The 10064-nt window shown below is 38.7% G+C and overlaps 1 pseudogene; it reads left to right on the top strand.

Annotated features, from left to right (window-relative positions):
• Positions 1–412: 412 nt before the first annotated feature.
• On the top strand, positions 413–9396 carry LOC101283017 (tubulin alpha-1C chain-like; annotated as a pseudogene).
• Positions 9397–10064: the final 668 nt, after the last annotated feature.

Raw genomic sequence — 10064 nt, 5'->3', positions numbered from 1 at the left:
AAACAGAACCCTAAGACAAATGGTAAAAGCAAAGCTGTACAGACAAAAATCACACAGAAGTATACACATACACACTCACAAATAGAGAAAAAGGGGGGAAAATATATTTATATTATTGCTTCCAAAATTCACCTCCTCATTTTGGGATGATATGTTGTCTATTCAGGTATTCCACAGATGCAGGGTACATCACGTTGATTGTGGAGATTTAATCTGCTGCTCCTGAGGCTGCTGGGAGAGATTTCCCTTTCTCTTCTTTGTTAGCAGAGCTCCTGGGGTTACGCTTTGGATTTGGTCCCGCTGCTGTGTGTATGTCGCCTGAGGACGTCTGTTCTTCGCTCAGAGAGGATGGGGTTAAAGAAGCAGCTGATTTGTGGGCTCTGGATCAGTCAGGCTGGGGAGAGGGTAGGTTATGGAGTTCTGCATGAGCCTGTGGTGGCAGAGGCTGGCGTGATGTTGCACCAGTTTGAGACGCACCATGTGTTCTCCTGGGGAAGTTGTGTCTGGATCACGGGACCCTGGCACTGGCGGGCTGCACAGGCTCCCAGGACGGGAGGTATGGATAGTGATCTGTGCTTGCACACAGGCTTCTTCATGGATGCAGCAGCAGCCTTAGCGTCTCAAGCCTGTCTCTGCGGTCCATGCTGATAACCATGGTTCGCGCCCATCTCTGGAGCTCCTTTAAGCAGCACTCTTAATCTCCTCTCCTCACACACCAGGAAACAAAGAGGCAAGAAAAAGTCTCTTGCCTCTTCGGTAGCTCCTGACTTTTTCCCGGACTCCCTCCTGGCTAGCTGTGGTGCACTAACCCCCTTCAGGCTGTTTTCACGCAGCCAACCCCAGTCCTCTCCCTGGATCTGACCTCCAAAGCCTGAGCCTCAGCTCCCAGGCCCCACTCGTCCCAGCGGGTGAGCAGACAATCGCCTCAGGCTGGTGAGTGCTGGTTGGTGCCGACCCTCTGTTTGGGAATCTCTCCACTTTGTCCTCCACAACCCTGTTGCTGTGCTCTCCTTCGTGGCTCTGAAGTTTCCCCCTCTGTCACCTGCAGTCTCTGCCCGTGAAGGGGTTTCCTAGTGTGTGGAAACCTTTCCTCCTTCACAGCTCCCTCCCACTGGTGCTGGTCCCATCCATATTCTTTTGTCTCTGTTTTTTCCTTTTTCTTTTGTGCTACCCATGTACGTGTGGAGTTTCTTGCCTTTTGGGAAGTCTGAGGTCTTCTGCCAGTGTTCAGTAGGTGTTCTGTAGGAGTTGTTCCTCATGTAGATGTATTTCTGATGTATTTGTGGGGAGGATGGCAATCTCCATGTCTTACTCTTCCACCGTCTTGAAGCTCCTCCTCTACTTGCATTCTTAAGCTCCAGTATTTTTGTTTTTTGTTTTGTTTTGTTTTTCTTCTTGTAATGCTTTCTATTTCTTTGTTGAACTTCTTATTTTGTTAATGTATTGCTTACTGATTTTGTTTAGCTGTCAATCTATGTTCTCTTGTAGCTCATTGGGCTTCATTAAGACAATTATTATGAATTTTTGTCACCCAATTCTTAGATCTCTATTTCTTTAAAGTCAACTTCTGGAACTTTATTAGTTTCTTTTCATGTTGTCATGTTTCCCCAATTCTTCATTATTTTCATAACCTTGTATCATTTGCTTGTACATTTGAGGAAGATATCACCTCTTCCATTCTCTAGAGATTGTCTTCAGTAAAGAAATAACTTCACCAGTCAGCCCAACCTGGGGTTCTGTGCAAGCCAGCTGGTAGCATCTACATGTTGGTAGAACCCAATGCCAGTGGTCTTCTGTCAGTCATTTCTGGCTGGCTGTGCTCTGCATTCTGGTAGGGCTGGATGGATGATATCTGCAGTCAGTTGGGGCATCTGGAAGTCTCCACAGCTTGGTAGGGCCAACTGGCTGGGCTTCATGATCTGGTAGGTCATTGGTTCTGCTGCTGGTTGGGACTGCTAGCAAGGTTAACTGGTTGAGCAAGACTGTTGACTAAGCTTTCTGGTCAGACAGGGCTACTGGCTAGACTCACTAGTCAGTGGGACCACTGATGAGGTTCCCTGCTTGGGAAGGGCCTGTCACTTGCCTCGTGTTAGGTGGTGATTTTGACTGATCTCTGGAGTAGGACAGAACTCCTGACTATGTTCCTTGGTTAGGTAAGCCTACTGACTGAAATCCCTGGTCAGATGGGGCTCCTGAGTAAGCTCTCTGGTCAGATGGGTCCATTAGTTGGGCTCCTTGGTGAGGAAGGGATACTGATTGGACTCCCCAGTATTGTGGGACTAATTGGAGGAGTTCTGCAGCCAGGTTGGCTGTTTGGGACGGCTCCTCAGTTGGGTAAAGTCATTGCTAAGGTCTTGATCGGAGTGGCAGCTCCTGGGGACATAGAGCAATGGGCCTAATATCAAGATATGTGCATCAGTTACTGAGATCTCCCTTTTACTTTGTTCCAGGTGGTCTAACCATACCAATTCCCCCCATATTCTTTGTGAGGGAAATCAGAAAGAGGCCTCTCAGGCAGCACCCTGGAACAGTGGAGAATCTGAATATTCACCTGAGTGTCTCTTTCCTCCACTGGAGAAATCACAGGCCAAGGGGACTGCACTCAACAGGGTACTGAGACAACCTGGGAGACTAGCATGTGAATAAACTGAAACCATTCCTATTATTCTTTCCAATGCAATTTTTCTTGTTTTCTTTTTTTTTTTTTGTGGTTTACTCTCTCAAAGACATTCTCATCTGTGGATAGTTGTTAATTCAGTGGTTCTGGGAGGGAAACAGGACTGGGGACCCTGTACTGTGCCATCTTTCTGATATCACTACTTTTGGGCAGTCATTTTAATTGAAATTGCATTGACACTTCAAATCAAGTTGGGGAGATTCAGTATCTATAGTATTGAATCTTCCTTTCAATGAAAATGGCATTTGCCTTTATTTATTTAGGTAGTATTAGTGTCTTCCAAAAACTTATTAATTACATATATAGATGTGTGTGTGTGTGTGTGTGTGTGTGTATGAATCAGTCATAGCAAAACTTTTGTTACATTTTTTAAATGATTCATAATTTAAAATTAGATTCTATAGCTCTTGCTAGTTTGTGCAACTAAATCTTATATATTAATATTCATCTTCTAGTCTTTCATACTGATACATTTTTTAATTATTTATTTTATTTTCAAATCCTTCTACATTTAGTGTATTTTCCTAGTCTTACCACACTGACTAGCACTTTTAGAGCTATGTTGAATAACTGTAGTATAGTAGATGTCATGTTTTTTAACTGATTTTAAAAAGGATATTTCACCATTTCATTACTAAGAATACTGTTTACTAAATTCTGTTCAATAATCTGTTATGATAAGAAGTGTTTTCTATACTTTCTTTTCTGACAGTGTTAACATTAATGGTGTTACATTAAATATCTTTTCTGCTTTTACTGAGATGGTTTATTGATTTTTTTGATTTATTAGAAGAATGAAATGCATTTGCACACTTTTATCAATATATAATTGACGTATGATAAAATTTAACCTTTTGAAGTATATAATTCTGTGGGCTTTAGAAACCCCATACCCAAATTCTTCAATACTGTCAGGCTCAAGCCCTAGATACCACAAATTTACTTTCAATCTGTATTGATTTTCCTATTGTTGGCATTGCATATAAATTAAATCATAAAATATGTGGCCTTTTGGGACTGACTTCTGTCATGTGATATTTCTTCTTTCATTCTTTTCTATTATAGCCATCCTAGTGAGTATAAAGTGTTATATCATTGTGTTTTTTATTTGCATCTCCCTAAAGACTAATGATACTGAGCATCTTTTCATTTGCTTATGGCCCATTTGTATATCTTTTTTTAGAGATGTATTGTATGGTTTAACCTTGAAAATATTCAATGTGAACTTCAGAAAAATGTGTATTCTGATTTTGGTAAGTAGAGTATTTCACAGGAATCATATTTTCTCCCCTCTGAGTATTTGTTATTTTGTTGTAGTTGTTATTCTCTGTTTAGTGATTTTTTTCTGAACTAATTCTGTAATGTCTGTATTCTTTCTCATATGTGACCACTGCAATCTTTCCTTAGCTTAATTGTCAACAAATATTTGGACAGAAATTTCTTAACTTCCTAGGAACAATAAGTCCCCAATCTTTGCCAAGAATCTCTCTGCATGTTGGGACAAAACTTCACACTCATATAAACTTATAAATAAGTTTATAGCTACTCTCGAAAATAGTCAAAGGTCTAGAGAAACCAAGTGAATTCCCAATTAACAAAAAGCCACATTCAGAGCAGTAGGAAATTTCATGGGGTATTTATTTACCCTTGCTCCAACTCCTCCTTTCCATGATACAGCATGGTCAGGAGGAAGCAATGGCCTAATTCCCAGTGGCCTCCCTTGAACCACTGGGTAATGAGAAAATCTTATTTGTAATGTTTACCTGTCTGGGGAATACCTGAGGAACTGTTTTATTTTCGTTTCTGCCTCACTCAGGGCTCAGATAGGAAAAGCGGCACAGCTCAGTTCTTAAGTTATAAAAAGCTGCTGTAAATAGTAAGGGATTACCCATAAAAGTTGAGGGGGGATATAGAGCTTCAGATGCCTGTGACAAGAAATTACATGTAGAGGAATATGATAGAACATTTAAGCCACTGAGAAATAGCTAAGGTCATACTCTTCAGTTAATTAAGACATTCAAAAGCAGGCATGTATAAGAAAAAGAGAACATACACACAGAAAAGACAGACAAGATACGTGAACATAAAAGACCTGAGAATACCTTAAGCTTTCACCATGGGCTGATCCCAAGTCTCATAATATTTCTTGATAATTAATGAAGGCATTTCACGGCAAGGAGCCGGTCTGCAAAGACAGGAAGAGGTGGCTGTTTTCTCAAATGCCCAATTTTCAACAAAACATCACAAGACATTCAAAGATAAAGGAAAATATGGTAAATTAAAAGGAAGAATATAAAATGGCAGAAAGCATTCACGAGGAAACAAAGGCATCAGACATACTACACAAAGACTTAAAAACATGTATCTTAGATATATTCAAAGAGCTGAAGAAAAACATAGACAAAGAACTAAAGTAAAATAAATAGAGAAATTATACATGAACAAAATTAGAATGTTTACAAAGAGATAGGAATGATAAAAAGAATCAAACATAAATTGTGGAGATATAAATTAAATAACTGAATTTAAAAAAATCATTAGAAGGGTTCAAAAAGTCAGTGTTTTCTGACTTGAGCAGGCAGAAACAGATTAAGTTAACTTAAAGATGTGACATTTGAAATTTTCAAGTCTGAGGAAAAGAAAGAAAAAAATGAAGGAAAGTAAGCAGAACCTAAGTACTTACAGGCCACAATCAAGTGGATTGATATATACGCTATGGAAGTCCCGAGAATAAAAAGGAAAGGAAAGGTGCAGAGATTATTTGCAGAAATAATTGGCCAAAAATTTTTTAAAAATCTGAGTAAAAGACATACAAATCCAAGTTGCTCCAAAAACTTCACATAAGAAGCACCCAAAGAGACCCACAACCAGACACATTACTATCAAACTGTCAAACTCTAACACCAGACAGAATCCTGAAAATAGCAAGAGACTTATCATGTACAAGGGATCTCTAGTAAGATTATTAAAGTATTCTTCAGCAGAAACCTTGTAAGCCAGAAGCATTGGGATCATATATTAAAATGCTGAAAGAAAAAAAGAAAACTGTCAATCAAAAATTCTATATCTGGCAAAAATATACTTCAAAAATGAGAGAGAAATTAAATCATTCTCAGAAAAACACAAGCTAAGGGTGTACATTACCACTAGACTTATTCTACTAGAAATGTTAATCAGAATAGTTCAAGCTGAAATGAAAGGACACAAGACAGTAACTCATAGCCATTGAAAATATAAATATCCTCAGTAAAGGTAAATGTATAGACAAGTATGAAAATGTGATTATTGGTTAGCCAACTACATTTTAAAATTTTTCTACAGGATTTAAAAAACATGTAGAGAAAAATAATTATAAATCTAGCTACTGTGTACAAAATACATAAATATGTTATAAAGTGGGGGTGATGAGCTATAAAGGAGTAGAACTTTGTATGCTATTGATCAATTTAAAACAGATTATTATATTTTAGGATATTATATGAAATTCACATGGTAATCACAAAAATAATATCTATAGAGTATACTCAGAAAGAAATGAGAAGGGAATTAAAAGGTGTCACTACAAAAAATGGCTGAAAAATTAAGAAAGCAGTGATGGAGTAAATGAGGGGAAAATGCTGTAAGAGCTACAGAAAATAACAAAACGGCAAAAGTAAGTCCTTCCCTTTCAGTACTTATTTTAAATGTAAATGGATTAAATTCCCATATCAAAATGTAAAAATAAGTAGAATGGATATAAAACAGGATCCACTATGGGCTACCAGAACCCAATTTAGATCTACAAACACATATAGGTTGAAAGTGAAAGTATGGAAAAAGGAGATTCCATGCAAATATTAACAAAAAGAGATCTGGAGTGATTATACTAATATCAGAAAAATTATACTTTGTCAAAAATTGATAAAAGGGACAAAGAAGAACTTTATATATTGATACAAGAGTCAACTCTCCAACAATATATAGCAATTATAAACACATAGTCAGCCCTTCGTATCTGCAGGTTTTGCATCTGTGGATTCAACTAACCATATACAGAAAATATTTTAAAAATAAAAATTTCAGAAAGTTGTAAAAAATAAAACTTGAATTGACAGCATGCCAGACTATTTACATAACATTTACATTTTATTAGATATTATAAGTAATCTAGAGATGATTTAAAGTATATGGGAGAATGTGTGTAAGTTATGTGCAAATACTACACCATTTTGTATGAGAGACTTGAGCATCCACAGATTTCGGTATCCATAGGGGATCCTGGAACCAATCCCACATGAATAGGAGGGAAGACTGTATATACATGAAAGATCAGAGCTCCAGCAGAAAGTAGTGCTAAGAGGAAATTTTATAGCTATAAATTTCAACTATTAAAAATAAGGAAGATATCAAATCAACACCCTAACTTTACATCTTAAGAACTCGGACAAAGGAGACCATCTTTTAAAGGATTCAGACAGCCGTGGGAGACAGGCTTGCAGGAAATGCTTCATTACCTATAGTGCACTGGCACTGACTAACAGGACTTGAACTGGCTGTCACTAGGAAGTATGGTCCAGTTGCCAACAGCCAACACAGTGGAAGGGTGACATATTTCACTATGAGTATGCTAAGGACACCTCTAAACTTCCTCCATGTCAGGCAGATGAAGTTACTACTTTATTTCACCACCTTGCAGGTAACTGAAATTGTATTATCCCTGCAGCTCACTCAGTTCTATCTCTCTGCATTTAGATAGCTCCAGTGACTCTCAGAACTCCCCCGTCTGTTCTTTTTGTTCTACTCTAGAGGTGAGCCTGCCAGAGCCAGCAAACTGCGTCTTCTTTCCATAATTCACTTAACTGAACAATTCAGCTCTATTTGAAGACCTTCTGCCTTGGTCTCTGGAGCCCCCATGCTTAGGATTGTAATGAGGAACGGGCCTGAAGCAGTCCCATACCTTGGAGTTTATTTGAATATGGTTAACTCTCTCATTTTAGGGCTCTGTAAAAGATATAGTGAAATTTCTCTTGAAATGAATTACTGTAGGAGAAAAATTGCATACATATATATTTTAAAATAAAATACCTCTATATAGGCCTACTTGAACAATTATGTAAATGAAATTTGTTTTTTTAAAGTAATAACAAACTGGAACTTTTTTCTAGAAAAGGCAAAGCAACAACAAAAAGAGGCGCAGGGTGGACCTGATGCCCACCCTCCAGACACGTGTCCCAGAAAGGGGTATATTGGTTCCTTTGGAGCCAAACAGCCTCTCACTACTTCTCCCCCAGATTGCTTGGTAGTTTGTCAGTGGGTGATACTTGTTGCTGTCCCCTTGCATCATCCAGCCCTGCAGAGCCCTACAAATCCCAGTCATGTGTGAATCCATCTCCATCTAATTTGGCTGGACTGGAGTCCAGTTTGGCAATGACTGCTGAGATCTCTACCTCCTGAAAAATAGTGTCCAGCCCAGTGACCAGATGTCACATGACAAGATCATTAGGGGAGGAGATGACTCTTTTAACACTCTCTTCATTGAGATGGATGCTGGCAAACATGGGATCAGGGTAGTGTTTCTAGAGCTGGAACTCATGGCCATCATGAAGTTCACACTGGCACCTACCACCAGCTCTTCCATCCTGAGCGGCTCATCATGGGCAAAGAAGATTCTAACAATAACTATGCCCATGGGTACTACACCATTGACAAAGAGATCACTGACCTTGTCTTGGACCAAATTTGAAAGTGGCTGAACAGTACATAAGTCTTCAGGGCTTCTTGGTTTTCCACAACTTTGGTGGGAGAACTGGTTTTTGGTTCACCTTCCTCCTGATGGAATGGTCTCTCTGTTGATGATGGCATGATGTCCAAGGTGGAGTTCTCCATTTATCCACCACCTAGATTTCCACAGCTATAGTTGAACCCTACAATTCCATTCTCACCACCCTGGAACACTGTGATTGTGCCTTGATGATAGACAATGAGGTCATCTATGACACCAGTTGTAGAAATCTTGATATTGAGCACTCAACTAAACTAACTAGTTGAGTTAGCACTCAACTAACCTTAACCATCCTATACATAAGCTTATTAGCCCGATTGTGTCCTCCATCACTGGTTCCCTTAGATTTGATGGAGCACTGAATGTTGATCTGACAGAATTACAGACCATCCTGGTTCCCTATCTCCACATGTACTTAACTCTAGCTACATTTGCCCCCATCATCTCTGCTGAGAAAGCCTACCAAAAACATCTTACTATAACAGAGACCACCAATGCATGGCTTGAGCCAGCCAACCAGATGGTGAAATGTAACCTTCACCATGGCATATACATGGCTTGCTGCCTGTTGTACTGTGGTGATGTGGTTTCCAAAGATGTCAATGTTTCCATTGCCACTATCAAGACCAAGTACACCATCCAATTTGTGGATTAGTGCCCCACTGGCTTCAATGTTGACCCTAATTACCAGCATCCCATTGCAGTATCTAGTGGAAACCTGGCCAAAGTACCACGAGCTGTGAGCAACACAATAGCCATTACTGAGGCCTGGATTTGCCTAGACAACAAGTTTGACCTGATGTATGCCAAGTGCGTCTTTGTTCACTGGTATATTGGTGAGGGTATGGAGGAAAGAGAGTTTTCTGAGGCCTAGGAGGACATGGTTGCACTTGAGAAAGATTATGAGAAGGTTGGAGTGGATAGTGCTGAGGGATAGGATGAGGGTGAAAAGTATTAACCTTCTGTTGCAAATTTACACTACATTTTCTTGAGACTGTCTTATTTATGTTGCTCTGTGAAGCTGTCTATTGTGGCCCTAACTTGTCAACAAAAGTGATGTTTCCATTAACAAAAGGAATAAGAACAATCTAAACCCAAGACTTAAAGAAGGAAAAAAATAATAAAGGTTGGAGTGGATATAAATAAAATAGCAAGTAGAAAAATAAGAGAGAAAATCAATGAAACCGAGATTGGTTCTTCAAAATGATCAACAAAATTTACACATCTTTATTTAAATTGACTAAGAAAAAGAAGCCACAAGTAGCCAAAAATCAGAAATGAAAGTGGAAATATGACTACTGATTTTGCAAAAATATATAGGATTATAAGAGTTGTGAACAATTGTTAAGTCAACAAATTAAATAACTTGAATGGACAACTTCCTAGAAAAACATAAGATTGAATCATAAAGAGATAAAAAAAATCCTGAATATACTTATACTTAGTGAAAAGACTGAATTGTCAAAGAGAAAGATAGGCATGTGTTAAAGTTGGCAAGACACATTTTACTCAGGCTACTGTAGGATGGAAGAGAGATGTTAGTATTAACTGAATTCAACTCCACTGAAACAAAAACTGAGGCTTTTTAAATGCTGAGATGTACCAAAGGAAAACTACTGAAGGACA

This window comes from Orcinus orca, chromosome X, assembly GCF_937001465.1.
Source record: "Orcinus orca chromosome X, mOrcOrc1.1, whole genome shotgun sequence".
NCBI lineage: Eukaryota > Metazoa > Chordata > Mammalia > Artiodactyla > Delphinidae > Orcinus > Orcinus orca.
The sequence above is the reverse complement of the archived record's forward strand: the minus strand, read 5'-3'. Positions and strand labels throughout refer to the sequence as shown.